The sequence below is a fragment of the Apodemus sylvaticus genome, chromosome 2 (assembly GCF_947179515.1).
Source record: "Apodemus sylvaticus chromosome 2, mApoSyl1.1, whole genome shotgun sequence".
Lineage (NCBI taxonomy): Eukaryota > Metazoa > Chordata > Mammalia > Rodentia > Muridae > Apodemus > Apodemus sylvaticus.
Genome location: NC_067473.1, coordinates 91,411,129 through 91,433,275, shown reverse-complemented (window position 1 = coordinate 91,433,275; position 22,147 = coordinate 91,411,129). Strand labels below are relative to the sequence as shown.

General features: G+C 38.7%; 1 pseudogene; it reads right to left on the bottom strand.

The window, feature by feature from the left end:
- Window positions 1-21,353: 21,353 nt before the first annotated feature.
- On the bottom strand, window positions 21,354-21,891 carry LOC127677944 (transcription factor BTF3-like; annotated as a pseudogene).
- Between the last annotated feature and the right edge of the window lie 256 nt (window positions 21,892-22,147).

Genomic DNA, 22,147 nt, shown 5'->3' with positions numbered 1-22,147 from the left:
TATGATAGGGCAAGCAAGTGAGAGGGAGGGAGAAGGAAAGATGGAGACAGATGACTAGGAAGAGAGGGAGGGAGGGCAGAGATTCCTCTTTAGGCTAAAAGTTACAATCTATTTCGATAGTTGTAGTTACTGACTACTTGTCTTGGAGATAAAAAACGAATGGGAATGTTCCAGTTTGAGAGGTACAGAACTTGCTTGTCTATATAATGAATTCAGGTGCATTTCCATCTATATAATGATCTTATCTTAATGGATCAAGCTGTAAATAAAACTCTGTAATTGTGTTTATTTCTGTTTATACTACATATTAAAAATCAGTGAAAAGTTAACAACACGGTTGAATTTGGACTATGTTGGCCCAGGCTGGTAATCCCAGTTATCATGGAGGAAGAGGCAGGAGGACTACAATTTCAAGGCTGGCCAGGCTACAGAGTGAATTCAAGGGCAGTCAAGAAACTTAGTGAGCTCTTGTCTCAAAAATAAAGGCAAAAGAGGGACTGAGTACGTTCAAGGCTTTCCTCTCTTGTGTGAGGCTCTCAGATCAATTCCAGCTACTGAGGAAAAAAGATTAGAACCACGCAGCCATACACGTGATGCTTTTCTTTTCTTTTTAAAAAGACTTATTTATTTATTATATGTAAGTCCACTATCTTCAGACATTCCAGAAGAGGGCTCAGATCTTATTACAGATGGTTGTGAGCCACCATGTGGTTGCTGGGATTTGAACTCAGGACCTTCAGAAGGACAGTCAGTGCTCTTTAACCACTAAGCCATCCCTCCAACCCCCACATGATGCTTTTCCTGTGGTCACTAATGACCAGAATAGCCAAAGGTTTGCAGTACAGCATGGGTTGTACACTTTGAGGACAGTTTTTCCTCCCCTAAATCCTGCCACATACCACCTATGCAGCTAAAGCAAAGAATTTAACCTCCTGAATTTCAGTTTACAGGTCCATAAAATGATAATTACTCCTCAGACAAAGAGTGTTTTGTCTGCAGTGCTGAGATGAAGATTTTCTTTTGAGATAATGCATACAAGTGACCCAGAATAATTGGAGCATAAGCTACACAGGCTGTTTCTACTCCTGTTTAATTTACCAGATACTGTGAGCATTCTTAGCAAAATGCTTCACTGTTTAGCAAGGAAAAAAAACCAATTTAACCTGGTAAAGGAAAGACTTTGAAATATGATCCATAAACACAAGTTAACATAGAGTAAAATGTTAATTGTAGTCTCATTTCCCCTGTTTAACTGGTAAGAAAAATAGGCGACTCTACTCGGATCTGTGGTGGAGTGGATTCTATTAGATCAAACTTTTCATTGATAGGAACTACACACTTGCTGGGTGGGGGCTGTTAAGAAAGACAGCTGCCAGAAACTTGGAATAGTAAATTAAACAGTGTGCAGTCTGGAGACCATGAGTCTTGAAAAACAGCACACTTCTGATGACCTTTAGTTTTGAAGATTTTGCCTGAGGGCAACCCACTCCATGCTGCATACATCTATACCTTGGGTAGACATCTGTATTTTTCATGGTGGGAGACCCATTTGGTGCTGTGTACAATAGCTACGACCTGGGTAAATACTTGCATTCTTCATGGCTCAAAGTCTCCAAAGGCAGAGGCTGTGGCCGCCTGAGGGAACAGAGAGTGGGGGAGCATGCACTGAAGCAAAGCCACCACTGCCAATATAGATCTAGATGGAATTTGTGGCCTTACCTGTGGAAGATGAACAGCACTTTGTGGGATTTCTTTGTATGATGTTACATTTAAATATAATATTTCAAATAAAAGATTTACAATTCCAGCAGTATTGGAGCATCCCATAGGCTGAGGCAGGAAGATCATGAGTTTGAGCTTAGCTTGTTCTACATAGTAAGGTTCTGTCTGAAAAAGTTTAAAATTTAAGAAGAAAGTAGCCCTTGTATGTGGCTTGCTTCCCCAAGCCACACAGTTGTGTGTGGGGTATTCGTGATCTGCCAGTTTTTATAGTAAATTGGTTATAGACATACTCTATGAGTTTCTAGAATTTTCATTCCAGAAGTGTATTTACCAAAAAACAAAACTCTAGGGGTGTAAATTGACTTGTTTTACTTGGAATTCTTTAGTCATGGACCCAATGTTTGGGGCAGAAGTTAAACATACCATAACCATGGCTCTAATATTCTAAATTTACATCCCAGTCTCTAATGTCCAATTTGCAGTCTCCCTCAGTCTCTACTCAGAGCTGCTCTGATATCTCTTTGTTCACATGCTTATTTGGATAAGAGACAAGACTAATCTTTTGTCTTATACACATTCTTGTGATCTGGATATAATAAACGTTAAATGAATACTTGTTTCTTAAAGTTTTATTTAAATTTGTTCAAAATGTGTATATCTAATACACTTTGAATGAATTCATGGCATTTGGCTGAAAATGGATGGGCTCTGTGTGTGTGTGTGTGTGAGAGAGAGAGAGAGAGAGAGAGAGAGAGAGAGAGAGAGAGAGATGAAACTAGAAAAAGGATCATGATGGGGAAGAAGAGGTCTTAAAGGATGGGGGGGCAAGGGAATAGATGTGCTAAAAACAGAGTGGGCATAATCTGGGGAAGAAAATTCAGATGGGAAATAGGGACAATGTATGTTCAAGAAGAATGAATGAAGCAAAATATAATGACTTATGTCAAAAGAGCCATAACAAAACCTATAAAACCATAAAAAATTAATTAGATTATGTTGAATATTACAAAGTAATCATTCATTCTCTACAAAGTGCATAGATATATTTCATGTGTTTTGCCACACATCAGTCATACGTGCAGTTGAGAGGCTGAGGCAGATCCAGAGTTTTGTGCTATCCTAGACTACATAGTGAGATCCTGTCTCAACCATTCTCAAAGAGCACGATTTAAGCTTTATGAGGGTATTACTGCTGAGGACACCAGCCAGTCAATATTGATGACAAACATTGATAGTCTGCTTGTTTAAAATGTCGAAAGGAAATTGAGTATCCATTGCTAGTCTGTGTGCATCATTAGACAGTCTGCAAATCTTTGAAGAAGACATACTAGTGAACCAGTCACAAACTTTACTGAATCACCTAGCCAAAGTGTGCATGGCCTGGTGATGAAGATGGCAGCTTTTGTGGTGCCACCTGCAGTTTATCATCCAGTGCACTGCTCATTGTGGCCAGTGGACCACCGTGGCTGCTCTTTGGAGCCACAATACTCTCACTGAGCTAATGCCACAGACTTAACCTCCCCAGAAGATTCTCTGGCTAACCACGTTCATCAGAATTCCTGCAAACTGTCACTTAGTACAGAGTAGCAGAAGATGCTCTGTGGAAGTGCAGGGATGGCACTTCCGATCCTGCCAAGACCTTTCTGTCTCTGTCACCATCAGCTGAGCCAGCACAAAGATGCAGAGCATGCTGCTTGGAGTCAGAGTTTAAAGTTGTCCATGAAGCATCTACACTCATACTTGATTTTCTTACTCAAATGACTATTGACACCACATACACAGTTTTTCCATTTTAATGGCGAGCTTTTTATATTGCTCCATAAGCATCCCAAGGAAGCATCTTAAAAAATGCTCAACTTCATTAGTCATTAGGGAAGTGCAAATCAAAACAACCCTGAGATTTCACCTTACACCAGTCAGAATGGCTAAGATTAAAAATTCAGGAGACAGCAGGTGTTGGCGAGGATGTGGAGAAAGAGGAACACTCCTCCACTGCTGGTGGGGTTGCAAATTGGTACAACCACTCTGGAAATCAGTCTGGCGGTTCCTCCGAAAACTGGGCACCTCACTTCCAGAAGATCCTGCTATACCACTCCTGGGCATATACCCAGAGGATTCTCCAGCATGTAATAAGGATACATGTTCCACTATGTTCATAGCAGCCCTATTTATAATTGCCAGATGCTGGAAAGAACCCAGGTATCCCTCAACAGAAGAGTGGATGCAAAAAAAATGTGGTATATATGCACAATGGAGTACTATTCAGCCATTAGAAACAATGAATTCATGAAATTCTTAAGCAAATGGATGGAGCTGGAGGACATCATACTAAGTGAGGTAACCCAGTCTCAAAGGATCAATCATGGTATGCATTCACTAATAAGTGGTAATTAGCCTGGAAAACTAGAATACCCAAAACATAATCCACACATCAAATGAGGTACAAGAAAAATGGAGGAGTGGCCCCTTGTTCTGGAAAGTCTCAGTGAAGCAGTATAGGGCAAAACCAGAACAGGGAAGTGGGAAGGGGAGGGTGGGAGAACAGGGGGAGGGAAGGGGGCTTATGGGACTTTCGGAGAGTGGGGGGCCAGAAAAGGGGAAATAATTTGAAGTGTAAATAAAAAATATATCGAATAAAAAAAAAGAGGACCACTTCATCACTATATAATAATCTGAATCATCAAGTGCTTCTTTTGGTCAATTGTTCGCTGTGAGAAATGATGTTAAAGACTGCATTTCCCACAATCACTTTCACCTTTCATTAAGCTGTCAAATCTTTGATATGAGTAGACGTTTTCTCTTTTTAATCATGTGTCTCAAATGCTGATCATATTTCTGGGAAATTATCTTGTGAAAGAGATGGAACAAGATAGACTTGCCTCATCCTCCTTTTTTCCTTTTCTGTGAAGTGATTTGGGCCTAAGTTCGTGGTGACAAGGTTGCTTCTCTTTGATAGGTCCTGTGCCAGGGGAGGAAACTGATGAAAAAAGCAGCAGCCAAGGCCTCCGAGTCTCTCTATCCTCTTTCACAAACACAGGTACCTTAGCTTTGCATGGGAAAAAAATGCACAGTGACTCTTGTTGATAATGTAATAATTTTTCAAAAACAAATATGGTTTCAAAAACAATAAATACAGTAAAGCTGACCCAGTGCCACATGACCAGTGTTCTTTGACATAATAACTGATGGTTTGAACTCCCTGGGGCCTCCAGTCTCTTAAGGGTTAGGTGCATCATCTCTGAATGAACACACACCCAGCAGTTCTCTACTCTATGTGAGTTGCAGGCCTCATATCAGCTGGTGTATGCTACCTGGCTTGAGGTCCAGGCACACAACCTTGAGAGATCTCAGGTTAATTGAGACTGCTGGTCCTCCTATAGAGTCACTCTCCTCCTCAGTTTCTTTGAGCTTTTCCCTAATTCTATCACAGGGGTCAACAGTTTCTGTCCCTTGGTTGGGTGCAAACACCTGCATCTGACTCTTTCAATTGCTTCTTGTGTCTTCTGGAGTGCTGTCATGCTAGATCCCTTTTTGTGAGCTCTCCATAGCCTCAGTAATAGTGTCAGGCCTTGGGGCCTCCCCTTGAGCTGGATCCCACTTTGGGCCTGTGGCTGGACCTTCTTTCCCTCAGGCTCTTCTCCATTTCCATCTCTGCAGTTCTTTCAGACAGGAACAATTGTGGTTCAGAGTTTTTGACTGTGGGATGGCAACCCCATCCCTCACTTGATATCCCCTGTTTTTCTGCTGGAGGTGGACTCTACACGCTCTCTCACCCCATTGTAGGGGATTTCATCAAAAGTCCCTCCCTCTGATTCTTGGAGTCTCTCACCTCCCAGGTCTCTGGTACATTCTGGATGATCCCTATCTGGTAGGGTGAGGGTGAGTGGGGACATCCTCATGAAAACAGGGGTGGTAGGGAGGAGGTATGGGATGTGGAACAGTCTGAGGGTGGACTGGGAGGGGAATAAAATCTGGAGTGTAAAAAAAAGAAAATAATTAATAATAATAATTATTATTATAATAATAATAACAACAACAACAACAGGTGTGTACCAACATGCCCAGCTTGAAAAAAATAACTGATAGTTTGAAATACATTTTTAAAGTTTTTATAGGATGAGAATAACTGCCACTCAAGATCTGAAATGGAAAAGAAGAAAGAAAAAGAAGGAAAGAATGAAGGAAAGAAAGAAAGAGAGAAAGAAAGAAAGAGAGAAAGAAAGAGGAAAAGGATAAATGAAAATGGAGGTAAGGACTTATCCCCAAGTCCCGTAAATGTAAGATCCATGTTCATCATGCTATTGTTCTGATTTATTTTTCTTTTATTGAAAATAGATACTTTGTTTGCTTGTCTTTTTTTCTTTTTTAAGACAAGGTTTTTCTGTCTTAAGAGCCTTAGTTGCCTTAGATTCACATTGTAGACCAGGTTGCCCTTGAATTCAGAGATCTACCTGACTCTGCCTTGCAGAAGAAATGACCCTGCATCTCACCTGGAGAGCATGGTAGACCTGATCTTGCTGGCAGGGGTGCAGGTGAGCTGGCCCTGAGGATGTGAGTGCAGGAGAGCAGCACTGTGCTACCCCTCACCAGCTGCAGCTCTCCAGAGAGTAGGCTCTGAACCTTGCCAGGGCTATGCTGGGGCCTGGCCTTAGTGCCATGGGTGCACAAGCCAGAGGCTTCCAGCTAGGCCAATGACTCACTGCAATGAGCATTTGCTAGCAAAGCTGTTTGGACAAAAGGGTATACTATATGACACACTGAAACACACCACAGCAAGGTGTTCGACATGTGTATGTATGTATGTATGTATGTATGTATGTATGTATTCATGTATATTTTTTGCTTTCTTTTTGGGAGGAGGTTGCATGGCTAGAAGGTAAATATGGAGGTTTAAGTAGGTGAATGGGATTGGGTACATGATGTGAAATTCTCGTAAAATCAATAAAAGTTAAAAAATTAGTTTTTTTCCATACAATATATTTTGATTATAATTTTCTTTCTCCCGCTTCCCCTGAAAACCTCCTTTCCCCTCCCTTCTGAATCAATACCCTTTCTGTATTTCCATATAAAATTAAAAGGTATCTAAAGGATAATAATAAAATGAGAGAAAACAATAAAATTTGAATAGGACAAAGTGAACATTCCGAAGAAAAAGAACTAAAGAAAAAGCTCAAGAAGCCTACGAATACATGAGCCACCTTGCCAGGAAAACAGGTAAGCTGACTGCAGGTCTTCCCTCCTCTCTTCCATGTTCCATCCCCCCAGTCTCAATCCCAGCTCCATAGCAGACTACCTACTGCAGCTTCTCCAGCCTCAGTATCCCCATTCCCAGGGCGACTAATCAATGCCCCATAGAAAGCTCTGCATTCCATTCTCCTGTGAACCTCCTCACCCCTACTCCTCCTGCTTTATCCCACTTTCTAAGTGTCAGCTTCCAGTACCTAGGAAAACATTTTACCCAGTAGCCATACCCATGAAGATTTCAGAATAATTTTCTACTAGGCAACACAGCTATCACATTCTCCTAAGAATCAAAGAAGGCAGGAGAAACCAAGGAACAAAACATATAACCCCCTACAAACAAACAAACAAAGACCAGATACCTGGAATTACAGTCTTCTGGAGCCCAGATGCTTAGATGCCAGAGTAAAAACACTATCAATAGCAGGCAGAAAAATGTATGTATCAGAGCCCAGTGCCCTACAGTAGGCCCTCAGCATTACAACATAGCCGAAGCACAAGACAAAACCCTAAAAGGTCGTTTTTGACTATGATAGATGCCCTTAAAGACAAAATTAATATATCCCTTAAAGAAATATAACACAAATAATGGAAGGAAATTAATAAAGCCCTTTAAGACCTGAAAATAAAAGTAGCTTGATTTGATTTGATTTCTTCATCTGTCCTACACCTGAGCCTTGTTTTGTAATAGTCAAGTTTATATTCATTCATAATACTCCTAAGCTGTGGACTTGAATAAGTAGACAAATCAAATTAGTGGGCTTTTCCTTAAGAAGTGATGTATTTAAATATTTTATAAATAGTATGTAAATCGTCATATCTTGATAGTTATTTTAATGTGATAGCTAATCTTGATTGTCAACCTGACTGCTTCTGGAATTAACTAAAATCCAAGCAGGTGAACGAACCTATGAAGGGTTTTTCTTAGTTGGATTATTTAAGGTGGGAGACCCAAGCTAAATTTGGCCACACCTCTGGTAGCAGCCCACATAAAAGGACATGGAAGAAAGAAGTGTTTGCTTTTTGCCCTCACTCTCACTGTTAAATTCATCTAATGTTTTTTGACCATTCCTTCATTGGTATTGAAACCTCCTTCTCTGGTATTCCAACAAAGACTGAAAAGTGGCAGCTCTCTAGGACCTCCCTGCGTCTTGAGCTCCAGAGAAGAACTGCTAAAACTACCAGTCTCAAGAACTGAACAACTTCCCTCATCTATACACACATATTTACACACACACACACACACACACACACACACACACACACACACACACACACACGCACGCATGCACGTGCGCACACACACACACAGGTAAAAGTATTTTAAGCTTTTAGAAAAGAAGTATTCTTAGGAGCTAAATGTAGGCTTAATTTCTTTACAGCCACAGATCTCTGTATAAATACTGTATCTGGTAAAGTCAAACAACACCGAATATTAATTCATAATAGATCTTATTCTAAGATTTTCTTTCTTTCTTCCTTCCTCCCTTTTTTTCTTTCCTTCCTTCCTTCCTTCCTTCCTTCCTTCCTTCCTTCCTTCCTTCCTTCCTTCCTTTCTTTCTTTCTTTCTTTCTTTCTTTCTTTCTTTCTTTCTTTCTTTCTTTCTTTCTTTCTTTCTTTCTTTCTTTCTTTCTTTCTTTCTTTCTTTTTCTCTCTCTTTCTTTTCTCTTCTTCTTCCCCCCCTCTCTTTCTCTCTCTTTTAAAATATTTGTGGTTTTAATTTTGATTCTCATTAAGTAAGTCTCTTTACTGACAGCTGAGAAGACCTACCCTTAGGCATTCTTGCTGAGGACCAACCTCAGCTTTCTTGGAGTTGCTGAGGAAGGGGTGTTTGGGAATGACAGAAGCAGCTACTTGAAGTCACTGATCAGTGCAAGCTGACAGCTCTGTGGTCTGCTCGAGATAGCTCTCTGGACAGCTCTCAAGGTAATTTTTGAGCTTTCTGAACAAAGTGAGAAAACATGCTAGAAAAATTTTAAAGGAGATGTCTTAGCTTTACAGATATCTCTTGGAATTTCAACCAAAGTCAGAAAATCTGCTAGATAAAAATATAAAAGGGCTGTAATAGCTCTCTCGATAGCTCAGTTCTTGCAGACTAGAGTCCAGTTTACTGTTTGCATTTCATTTCAATCATTTAACCCATGTTCCCTTTTGATTATTCCACAAATCAAATAAACATTTTATGACCTTAGCCTCTTGATTCTTAGAAAAAGACAGCAGGTATAATTTTAACATAGTAAGTCCTACACGATTTGTTGGGCACAGCACATCTGGTTGCCAAATCTAGACATAGAAGCTATTTTTATGTGAGAAAGTTCATTTTCTGATTTCCATCTTCTTCACTGCCTAAGACTTGCTGTCCTGGAACTTGCTCTGTAGACAGACATTGAGCTTAGAGATCTGCCTGCTTTTATAAACACAAACAATAACCTTAACTGGATGGAATCACACCCTGAAATCACCACTACTTCACTTCCTACTGCTCCATTATTACTTGAACCATGAACCTTGCTTTTTTCTTAAACTATTCCTTTTCCTTTGCTGAATTATTAGTGTACCTGCCTCATTTCTTTCATGCCTGTGAAGCCCATCATATAATTCATATTTTATCCTTACATTTTGCATATTTTAGAAATCCTGTTTATATATTATTGAACTCATGCTTTCTGAGTTCTTTCCCACAGTCTTAGGGGCTTTCTGAAAGGTTGCAATACTATAATTTTTCTGAGGAACATTAGAAATCTTCTCACTTCCTGTGCTGTTTCTAATTATCATGAGTCTGTAACCTTGGCAGAGAAAGCATTCCCTGATAAACTAGGCAGGGGGAACAGTTGCTGTCTTAAGCAGGGGGCTATCAGACAAGCAGTCCTTTTCTGGCAATCCTGGGTATAGTATGGATGTTTTCAACATTTCATTCTGAGGAAACTTCATTCCAGTTACAAGAAACTCAAAAAAACATGAGCAGCTGAAACTAGAGCTTGCTTTAGGGGGCCTTGTTTCAGTCATGTGAATCACAGACAATTTATTCAGATTTTGAACAACTCCACTGTGGTCAAAACAAGCCTAGGAGAACTCTGGATGACTCTGTTCATCCTGCAGTTCTCTCTTAGGGCAGGAGTGGGAGCACCCTCCAATGATGCAACAGAAGATCTACGATTCCTGCCATGCCAAACTCCTCCTATGTAAGGCTTATTTGTGGTGAAGCTGCAAGCTGGGCATGTGCAAGACTGATTGGAGAGAACACTGAGTCATCCCTTCTCTTGGTACATAAGCAGTGTGTGTCTGCTTCTCTGTTTCTAATTAGTCTGGAGGCTTCTTGCCTATATAGTAGTTTTAAAAACATTCTACTTCATTTTTGTTTGTTTTCTAACTAGGGACAGAAAAAATACGTGGAGTTGAGTGGGTGGGGAAGTGGGGAGTCTCTAGGAAGAACTGGAGAAAGGTAAACCATGATCAAAATATATTATATGAAAAAAAAGCTTCTTTAAGTTAAAAGAATAGTTATTGGTAAAAAAAAAAAAAATCTTGCAAGGGAAAACAGGAACAACCCAAATCCAAACCAATTCACTGACAGAAATCAGTGTAATAAGAACAAATAAAAATAATACAAAAATAAGTGAAATCGATGAATTTAGGAGCTGCTTCTTTAGGAAGATAAACAACATTAGCAGGCCCTTTCCCAAACTAACTAAAAGAAAGAAGAAAGGGCCCAGATCAACAGAATAAAAAATGTACATGGAACAATTACAGCAGATAGCACAAAAATTTCAGATTATTATTAAAAATATTTTTAAAATTTGTACTCCGCTAAGCTAGAAAACCTAAAATAAATGGGTAGAATTTATAGATTCAGCCAAACTTTGAAATGTAAAACAAGGAGAATTCAACAACCTAAACAGGTTTATAACAAAGAAGAGATCGTAATTAAAAAACTTCAAGCAAAACAAAACAAAACAAAAAGTCCAGGGCAAGATAGATTCACAGTAAAATATTAGCAGGCATTCAAATATTATCTATAGCTAATCCTTCTTAAACTATTCAAAGAAATAGGAACAGAAGGAATACTCCTATACTTCTTTTATGAAGCCAGTCTCATTCTAGTACCAAAACCAGATAAAGACACAACAATAACAAAAAAGATTGTGGACCAATATTGTTGATGACTAGTAGTATAAAATATCCACAACAGAATACAGATGTACATCAAAAAGACTAGCCACCATGAACAATTTTGGTTTATCCATGAAATGCAGGAATAGTTCAATATACACCAATCAATAAATCTAATAAACTACATAAATTGACATAAAAGGAAAAAATCACATAGTCATCTTAATAGATTCAGAAAGTCTCTGACAAAATCCAACATGCCTTCATAATAATAGAAAATGTAGAACTAGAGGGAACATACCCCAAGACAATAAAGAAAGAACGAGAAAGACAGTAGAAAATGGAAAGGCATCCCATGCTCATGGAATGAAAGAACTAGCATTGTGAAAAATGACAATTCTATCAATAACTATTTACAGATTCAATGCAATCCCAATCAAAATTCCCAGTTTACCCTTCACAAAAAAATAGAAAAACTAAAATTCATATGGAATCACAAAAAATCCCATATAGTTAATACAATCCTGAACAAACAAAACAATTCTACTTTACATTACAAGGCTAGATAATGATGGATTATCATATCAGATCTTAAATATATTACACAGCTATAGTAATAAAAGCAACATCATACAGACATAAATTTAGACATGTAGACAAAAGAAAGAAAATTAAAGATCCAAATAAGAGTGCATGTGCTTTTAGCCACTTAATTTTGGCAAAGATATCAAAAATATAAGGTAGAGAAAAGAAAGCATCCTCAACAAATGGTTCTGGGAAAACTGGATGTCCACTCGCAGAAGAATGAAAATAGACCTGTGCCTATCACTTCATATAAACACTAACTCCAACTGGGTCAAAGACCTAAATGTGAAACCTGAAATACTAAAACTTCTAGGAGAAAATGTAGGCAGTACCTTACATGATATAGGTAGGAAAGGACTTCCTGAATAGAATACTATTTGCCTAGAAGTCAATGTTAACAATTGACAAGTGAGACTTCATAAAACTAAAAATTTTCTGCACAGCTAAAGAAACAATTAGCAGGGTGACAAGACAGCTCACAGAATGGGAGAGACTCTTCATCAGCTGTTCAGCTGGATAGATGATTAATATAGAAGATATATAAGCAATTCAAACAAAACAAAACAAAACAAAAGATATATATGAAAAATTGGCCTGACATTTGAATAGAGAATTCTCAAAACAAAGAAAAAATGGCTAAGAAATATCTGAAACAAACAAACAAACCAGAAAACCAAAACCAAATAAAAAAATATCATTGTTACTAGAAATTATGGAATTGTAAATTAAAGCAGAGTGGTGATTTTATCTTACAGCAGCCAGCATGGCAAATACCAATGGAACAACTGACAAAAAATGCTGGAGAGGATGTGAGAGAAAAGGAACCTTCATTTACTGTTTATGGAACTACAAACTGGTCTAGCCATTATAGAAATCTGTATGGAGGATTTTCAAAAAACTTAAAAAAAATACGTCTATCATAATGACCCAGATATACCACCCCTTGGCTTATGTCCACAGGATTCTATATCCTACTTCACAAATGTTTACTCATCCATGTTCATTGCTGCTCTATAGCTAGGAAATGGATATTATGCTATTAATGAATATTATGAAATACTATTCAGTTATGAAGAAAAATAAACTCATAAATGTTGCAGAGAAATAGGTAGGACCAAAAAAGATCCTACTAAATTGGCTCACCCAGACCCAGAAAGACAAACATTGAATTTTCTCTCACCAGAGGCCCTCAGATCTAAATCTTCAGATATCTTTATCAAGGATTAACTACAGAAAGCAGGAAAGAAAAAAGGGCATGGTGGGGATAAAAAGAAAATCCAAGGAGAATACAGGTGATCTTACCAAGGATATAGGAAACAGCAGGATTTTTTAGGGAGGGGCCAGGGAGGTAAATATAGAGGAAGGACAGACAATGGTAAGGGGGAATAGCATGGTGTATTTAGTATGATCAGGAAAATGGGAACATGAGAGCTTGATTTTTTTGGAGATGGAGGTAAATAAACAAGAAGAACGGAGGGGAAATAACAAAAAGGATGTCTAAAATGTCATAAACTACTTAAAATTAAGTATACAGTTTAAATAAACTTTCCCCACAAAGGTGCTTCCATTAAGAGCCAAAGATCATCTAACCAAAACCCCAATACCTGACAGGAGAACACCTCTTCTGAGTTCTTGGTCATTGATATTCAGGGTCTTCCAAAATATACAGCTCACTGCTACTGACCTTTGCTGCCCCGCCACCTCAAGAGGTGGAAAGAAATTGCCCACTGCCTGGTACTAAAGACTTCGTGCACTTCTGAAACAGTGTCATACAAACTTTCAAAGTCAGAAAGCAGCCAACAGTCCTGCCCAGCTATGATATTCATGAACCATGTCAATGACTAAGATAACCGAATAACTCTAAGGGGTCAGTAGTGGTACACATACCTTGGAAGTAACCACCAGCTCTCTAAATGAACTTAAAACCTGCTCAACAAGGGGGATAGCATGTCTGGTACTGGAAACCTAGCCAGTGTAGCGAAGTTATGGATCTTGGAAAAGAATCTAAAAGTGGCTATTTAATAAACCAGCACAATCCCTAACCATATTCTAAATATGTGTCTTTAACCCACAGAGAAGTTTAGTCCCCATCCCTCAATCAAAGAAACTTCTTTCTGCAACAGATGGAGACCACTATAGGAAACCACAACCAATCAAATTGCAGAATTGTGGAGGCCAGTCCCCATAGATACATCTACAAAAGAACTCCCACACAAGGCTTAGGACTCATTAATGGAACAGGAAGCAGAAAGATTGTAAGAATCAGAGGATCAGGAAAATCACAGTGATATTGTGTCTTCTAATATGGTATAGATGCTATATCCATTATAGTCTCAACAACATAATGTGTGAGAGGACATATCCCCTGAAGAAGACTGATCCATTCTCAGCCACAATTAATTGCCTATAGCACTTTTGGGGGGGGGTACCTCATGAAAGGTCCCCCATTCATGTTGTCATATCAGTTGGTATTGTCATTTTTCAGGTGATGCTTAGGTGATCATAATGTAGAGATTTCATGATGCAGTCTCCCTGTCATCCATAGAAGACACTATCATGCAGCAGACATCTTTGGCCCTTACAATCTTTCTATTCTCTCTTGAATCATGTTCCCTCAGTCTTAGGTGTAGGGGTTGTGTTGTAGATGTGTCAGTTGGGGTGGACATCCCTCAGTCTATCTGCATTTTTCACTGGTTGTATTTTTCTATAATAGTCTGCTGGAAAAGAAGCTTCTTTAATGAGGAGTGAGAACTACACTTACTTGTGCATTATGAGAATGAGCATTTTCAATGCAGTTAGAAACTATACTGGGTTAGGGATGCAATATTAAAAGGTTCTCCTCCTTTAGCCACAAGTTGTGGGATAGGTTTACATAGCAGGCATTGGTTCCTTCCTATTAGGTGAGAGCCTTAAGTGTATTTAGGTGGCTTTTGGTTATTCCCAGGCTATAAATGCTACTACTGCACCCTTCAGGATGTCTTGCTATTCTGGTTATTTTGTGGGCACACAAGTTTTATGTGTCTTAGAGATCACTTGACCTCACTCTTTTGTCTTTGTTCTCCGGAGATGGTGCCATGCTCCCTGAATGGAAAGGCCGCACTTCATTCATCTCCTTCAAGCACCTATTTACAATGACTTGTCTTCATTAAGTCCACTCAAGAGGCTGCTCCCGACCTCAGCACCCACCACTGCTCCATCTTTTAGCACTGATGCTTTGTGCAAAGTTAATTTGTTCCTGTTTTCATGTTCTTTTTGAAAGGGCTGTTATACTTTTCATCTGCACTTTGTTCCTCTATTATATTGTAAATCCCCGGGAATGAGAACAATGTCTTTTCCTTCATTTGCATATCTCCATGGCATCCAGTTGAGAATGCCATTAGAAGGCAGCACTCATTAAATCAAATTTTCACTGATGAAATCATGTTTAGGTTGAAAAAGCCTCATCAGCATAGCCATTACATGTATTTTTCTCTTGAAGTCTTTGAGAAACACAAACATGAAAATTCCATGTATAAGATATGCATTAAGGAGTTTTAGAAAAAAACTCACAAATTAATGTATTCAAATATAATTTAAAAATTCAAGTTATTTATAATAAGATATCATCGATTGTGAAGGTGTTTGATTGTAAAGGTGTGTGTGTGTTTGTGTGTATCTGAGTATGTGCGTAAGGACGTGGCAAATAATGTTCATTCATTGTCATAATATTTAAATTGATATAATTTTGTAGTATATACTTTCATTTGAAGAAATAATACCAATTTGACTACATATTAAAATGGCAGAATCTGTGATAGATGTACAAACACACATACAGATAAACACCTACATACTAGAGGGAGAGAGAGGAGAGAGAGAAAGAGGAGACCCGTCAATTTTTTGTTTTAAAATTTTTTTCAAACTCCTTACCTACATCAAATTTATGTCTAATTTGCAGAACTCTCCTTATAGTTCATTTGACAAGTATTTTTATTTATTTATTTTATTTTTTTATTTCATTCAATTTATTTTTTATTTACATTTCAAATGATTTCCCCTTTTCTGGTCCCCCACTCCCCGAAAGTCACATAAGCCCCCTTCCCTCCCATTCTCCCACCCACCCCTTCCCACTTCCCTGTTCTGGTTTTGCCTTATACTGCTACACTGAGTCTTTCCAGAACCAGGGGCCACTCCTCCGTTCTTCTTGTACCTCATTTAATGTGTGGATTATGTTTTGGGTATTCCAGTTTTCCAGGCAAATATCCATTTATTAGTGAGTGCATACCATGATTGATTTTTGAGACTGGGTTACCTCACTTAGTATGATGTTCTCCAGCTCCATCCACTTGCCTAAGAATTTCATGAATTCATTGTTTCTAATGGCTGAATAGTACTCCATTGTGTACATATACCACATTTTTTGCATCCATTCTTCTGTTGAGGGATACCTGGGTTCTTTCCAGCTTCTGGCTATTATAAATAGGGCTGCTATGAACATAGTGGAGCATATATCCTTATTACATGTTGGGTAATCCTCTGGGTATATGCCCAGAAGTGGTATAGCAGGATCTTTCAGAAGTGACGTGCCCAGTTTTCTGAGGAACTGCCAGACTGATTTCCAGAGTGGATGTACCAATTTGCAGCCCTCATTTGACAAGTATTAATGTGAATTGTTACAGTAATTTCTAAACAGAAGAGTCAGCAATGAATACAACTAAATGCCCAGGTCTCATTCCCAACTTAGAGACATATTTTAACAATCTATCTGCATCGGTTCTGTTAGCAATTCAATGATTTAACCATCTCTACTTCATATATAAAAATGTGCATGTGTAGTGAGCACACTTATCCTCCTAGTACATACATGTGTGTGAGTGAGTCAGTGAGTGAGTGTGTGTGTGTGTGTGTGCTGGTACATGTGCTGTGAATATGCTGTTTCTCCTTGTGCATGCATGTATGTGCATGTGTGTCTAACTGTGTTGAGAGTATAGTGTTCTTCCTCTCCACTTTGTCAGGGTGACCCTTTGCCTCAGAATCACACTTGATCAACTTTCAACTGTATGATCACATTAATTGTTTAGTCACACTTTTATCTGCATTACTTGGGCAATTCCATCTTTACCAGTCATTGATAAATGGTTAATAAGTATTTGAAGTGCATAAGTGAATTTGTGACCACCACTCTTATTTTACAATGTCTTGTTTTGTTTGTTTGTTTGTTTGTTTTAAAAAGTCAGGCTTGTCGGCTTACATTTTTGGGAGGCAGAGGCAGGAAGATCTCTGAGTTTAAGGCCAGCTTGGTCTAAAGAATGACTTCCAAGATAAGCAGAACTACATAGAGAAACCCTGTCTCAAAAGAAAAAAGATATTATTAAAGAGCTCTTAAAGCCATTTAAAATGCAGCCATGTAAAAGTAATTTTTATTTGCTTGATGGAATTGCCATCTTCGGGGTTTACTGCTGAATAAGCTCACCCATTCTAGCTCTTTCTGAACTCTGGCTGACTGATTCAACTCTGCTGTTCTGGCACAAACTCCTCTCCAAGCTGACTGACTCAACTTGAGTTCTCTCAGCTTCTCACTGAAGTGCTTTGCCTGGCTTCAGACTAACTGAAAATCTGTTCTAATCTTCTGGCTCTTTTTCATTCTCTGGTTCATTCTGTCTTCACCTGTGTCTAGCTTGTTCTCTCTGTAACCTGCCTCTGTAAAACTGTTCTTGTAAGAACTCTGAAACCGAGCTGATATTCACCCCACTCCACTGCACTACCTCTCAACTCATTTACTCAACCAAACTGACTACAAGAACTCAGATCTGCATGCCTCTGTCTCCTGAGATTAAAGCCACGTACCACTATTTCTGGACCTAAACTTTTCTTTACTTGGAACTTGCTCTGTACCAAATTGGCCTTAAACTTAGAGATCTGCTTGCCTTTGTCTCCTGGGATTAAAATTGTGTGCTAAGGTTGTGTCTTTATTCCAGCCAGAACAGCTGTATTACTGGATTAAAATTCCTTTACACAGCATAATGTTTTTCTGTATCAAATAAAGAATAAAAACTAAGAAGCATAGGAAATGTATCATTTTCAGGAAAAGAAACCCCATGAAAAGTTTTGCTGTTTGGTTTGTTGTTGTTGCTGTTGTTACGTTTTATTTGCTTGTTCGGCTAAACTAAACTTCAATACTATTTAATTTGAGAGATTTAAAAGTTAAGTCATTGAAGAATAACAAACTATGTGTTGGTGTGGTGGTTTAAATAGGTGTGACACTCATAAACTTATGTGTTTCAATGCTTGACCCATGGGAGGTGGCACTATTAGGAGGTGTGGCCTTGTTTGAGTGGGTGTGGCCATTTGAGTGGGTGTGGTCTTGTTAGAGGAAGTATGTCACTGTGTAGGTGGGCTTTGAGGTCTACTAGTGTTCCATCTCTGTAATTCAGAGTCTTTTTCTGACTGCCGAGAGTAGTCTCCTTGCTGCCTTCTGATCAAGATGTAGAACTCTCAGCTTCTCTAGCACCATGTCTGCCTGCATGATGCCGTGCTCCCTGACATAAAGATAATGGACTGAATCTCTGAAACTGTAAGCCAGCCACACTTAAATGTTTATACGAGTTGCCTTAATTACAGTGTCTTTTCATAGCAATAAAATCCCAACTAAGACAGTTGGAGAGATGACGCAGTAGATGGAGTACATGCCACGCAAATGTAAGGGTATAAATCCACCAAGCCAACGTAAACCTGAATACAACAGCGGTCATGTCTATAATCCCAGTGGTACTATGGAGGCATGACAAGTAAAGACAGAAGAAACTCCAGAAGATTAAGATCAACTAGCATGGTGTTTATAGAGAAAAGATTGAAGACACCTAAGGTTAGCCTCTGACCTCAACACACACACACACACACACACACACACACACACACACACACACGCATCCAACCATACAAAGATTTTTTAAAAATCAGTTTCTAGGCTTTACATGGTATCACATGCCTTTAATCCCAGCACTCAGGAGGCAGAGACAAGTGGAGTCCTGTGAGTTCAAGGTCTTTGTCTAAACTGAGAGTTCTAGACAAAGAACCCCAGCCAGGGATAAACAGTGAGATCCTGTCTCAAAACAACCAAATAAAAGTCAGATTCTAGATTGTAGAATTTTGAATAAAATCCATTCATGAAGGATGAATAATTATTAAAATAAGTGCTTCTGTCTCATGAAACTTTAGATATATACATCAAACATTCATAGATTAGATAGTCCTCTTGAGATAATCTACCATTTCCCTTGGAGATGTTGCTAGGGAAGTGGAGTCATTAACAAGTAGTTCGGCAGGGTGAAGGTCTTACTTCTAGACTGTACTACAAGGACACAGGGTGACTGATCTGCCACGTCCTTAGTGAAGAGCATTCTCTGAATTCCTCTTCCTCATTCCTCTGGTTTTCTTGTCTCTAAAGGAGACAGTGGGGACTCACTGTTTGTTTACATATCTGTAGCACTCCAATCAAACACTGTCATGGGCTTCACAAATAACTCCTTTTGGAATAAGGCTCAAAGTTTCATTTGCTTTTATTTTAAATTCCTCCTCAAGTAGAAGAAACTATAGTTATTTAGATAGTTCTTGAGCAATTTATAAATATAAATTGAAAATATATTTTCCAGAATTTGAAATACGCACAAGGTAACAATATATATGAAGAAGAAACAACTAATAGCTGCATATTTGATAAATTTGGCACTTACTATTCACTGAAATGGTAAAACATTTTTCAGATTTTATTTTTATTGGAAAATATTTTGCCATTTACTAGGCAGCTACTTTCCCTTGCTCATATATATATATATATATATATATATATATATATATATATATATATATATATATTAGTTATTGTGGAAGCATCCCTAGCTAAGCTATTATTATCATCTTGATTTTATGGTTACTGCATCAAACCCATTTTATATTTACCTCTGATTTCAAATGCAGGAAAGCCCATATGCTGGCAAAATTGTAACTTTTCTGTCTTCTCTTATTGGACAGTAACTCTTTTCTTGAAGCCATGCTTTATATCTATAGGCTTGCTGATTTCTGGAGGTGTTCTGGGTGAATCATTGCAGTGTGCCTGTGTGCATGGATAAATCAATGCTCTTGTGTTTCATACACACCCTTTGTTGGTTGCTTTAAGCCACTTATCTTATTACATAGTGTAAAAAGTCACAATAATTATTTGTTTATCTTTGAGTGGCTACTAAAATAGCTGAACATTCTTCTCACTGCTGCCCACCAGGTCTCCCTTAGAAATGAATTCAGAAATAGTATTTGTTTCCTTGTTATACCTTGAGGGATTGCAGAGTACAGGTGATCCTGTGGGACCTTTTGCTTGGAAATTAAAAAAAAATAAGTTGCTAGCAATTTGTTAATGAGTGAGTCAATAGATATATTGATGACATAAATAGTCACTAATATTGTAGAAACATTCTTTTCTAACCCCCCCCCTTTTGCTTTGTAAGGCAGGACTCTCTCGATGCCCTTTCCTCAGTTATGCATAAACTGAGGCGTTCAAGCTAATCCACTGAAGCAATACTCACTGTGATTAGCATTGAGGTTAACATCTGAAATATGTTTTCAAACCATTCAAATGTACTAGAAAATACGTTTTCAGTAAAAAGTCTCCATTGTGTCTTGGCAAACGTGGTTGGAGTTGGCTGGAATATACCTCTGCAGAGGACACCCATGGGGAGCACCCTAACACTCCCTAGAAGGGTGCTGTAATTTCAAAGAAGTGCCCAATAACATGATGGTGGGCCCAGAATTGAGGAGGGCCACTCACAGAGTATGCAGCAAAGAGGTGCATAGTGTTTGGGCACTGTTGCTGTAGCATCGTAGGGAAGGGTTTAAGAAATATTGGCTTATTGCCAGAGTCAGTTTTGCTTCTCTGAGTTGTGAGTAACAGTCTAAAGATGCTATTGGTGCCTGTCAACAGTCAGTGTGTTCCAGCCAGGGCTGCAGCTAGCTGGGTCACAGAATAACAAACATATTCTTTTTTTCAGAGAAGAAGACTGGTGGGACCTGGGCAGACACTACAATCTCACCTCAGAATCAAAGCCTGCATCAAGTACAACAGATATAAGATATTGGTTTTCATTTCTTACTTTAAGACTGCACATCTTTCATCTTGGAGTATTCTCTTGTGAGTAAAGAAACTGCTTATATTTAAATCTCAAAAAAAAAAAACAAAAAAAAACAAAATAAAACCACAAACCAAGTAAGAAGAATGTGGCAACCAAGCAAAGTTAGGAAAAGATTGTGCAAGAGCCAAACCATTGAGATAATCAAGAAATACATAATACATTTTTCAACAGCTTTCTCTATGAGGGCTGAGGGTATCAGTATTGGTTTTTCACTTTATAAAACCAGACATGAAAATATATGTCTATAGTTAAAACCCATAGGAATCTTTTTTTTTTTAACTAGGCAAAGAGTTTTACTAACCTTTCCAAACTTTATCCCCAGGGTTCTTTAGCTTACTTTGCTGCAAAGAATGAATTAGGTAGAAGCGAAAACTAGAAAGGACTGTAGTGTCAGGGCCAAGTTGGGCTTAAAAATATTAGAGATCTAGATTTTATCAGATCCATAATAAACAAAAAAATTAAAAGCAGTCATGTTATAAAATAACAGCTCATGTAACTACTGCAAGTGTCACCTTCTTTAGTAGTTGCTTCAGTTCAGCCTGCCTTGTTCTTAGAAGCCTCATCAAAATTCTCCACCTGATCTGGAACTTCCTCACCGTCATCCTCTCCAGGAGCAAGTGCTGCTTTTCCACCCACAGATTGCTTGGGCAGAGCTTCAACCAATCTCCTTAAACTAGTCAGACTGCAGCAAGCTGGTTGAGGATGCTGGGAAGCATTTCTGTCTGCCGCTTTGTCTCAGAGTGGCCTGTGATGGTGAACCTGTTTGTTGCCAGAGACACCTAGACTTTAGGGTTCTTAAAATGGGTCACCGTTCCTCAGTTTGTAAACACATACACCGCTTCAATACCAGAGATAACGTTTACCCCTAACTTCTTTAACGAGAACTGCAGGAGAACAGTCTGTTGTGGCAACATTTACCCCTATCTTCTTTAACAAGAACTGCAGGAGAACAGTCTGTTGTGGCTGTTCTGTGAACTACCTCCTTCCTTCTACGAGCAGTTCCTTTCCCATCAATGCACACTTGTACCTGCAGTCTGGCGAGATTTTCATGGTTCATGATCATTTCTTTCATCTTGTTGGAGTGGAAATAGGGACTAAGGTTCATGCTCAGAGGGCCTCAGGCAGACCAGCTCAGATAAGGCACACATATGAGGGGACACAAGATGGCAGCTGTAGGAACCTTTTCAATCATCAATTTGCACATTTTGCTTACTGAAGACAAAAGCAACTGCTGTCATCCACCTAATACTATAGTTGTGTCGAAAAGGGTCATGTGTGACGCTTAAATGTCTAAGACAGTTTAGTAGAGAGCCACACATTGGAGGAAG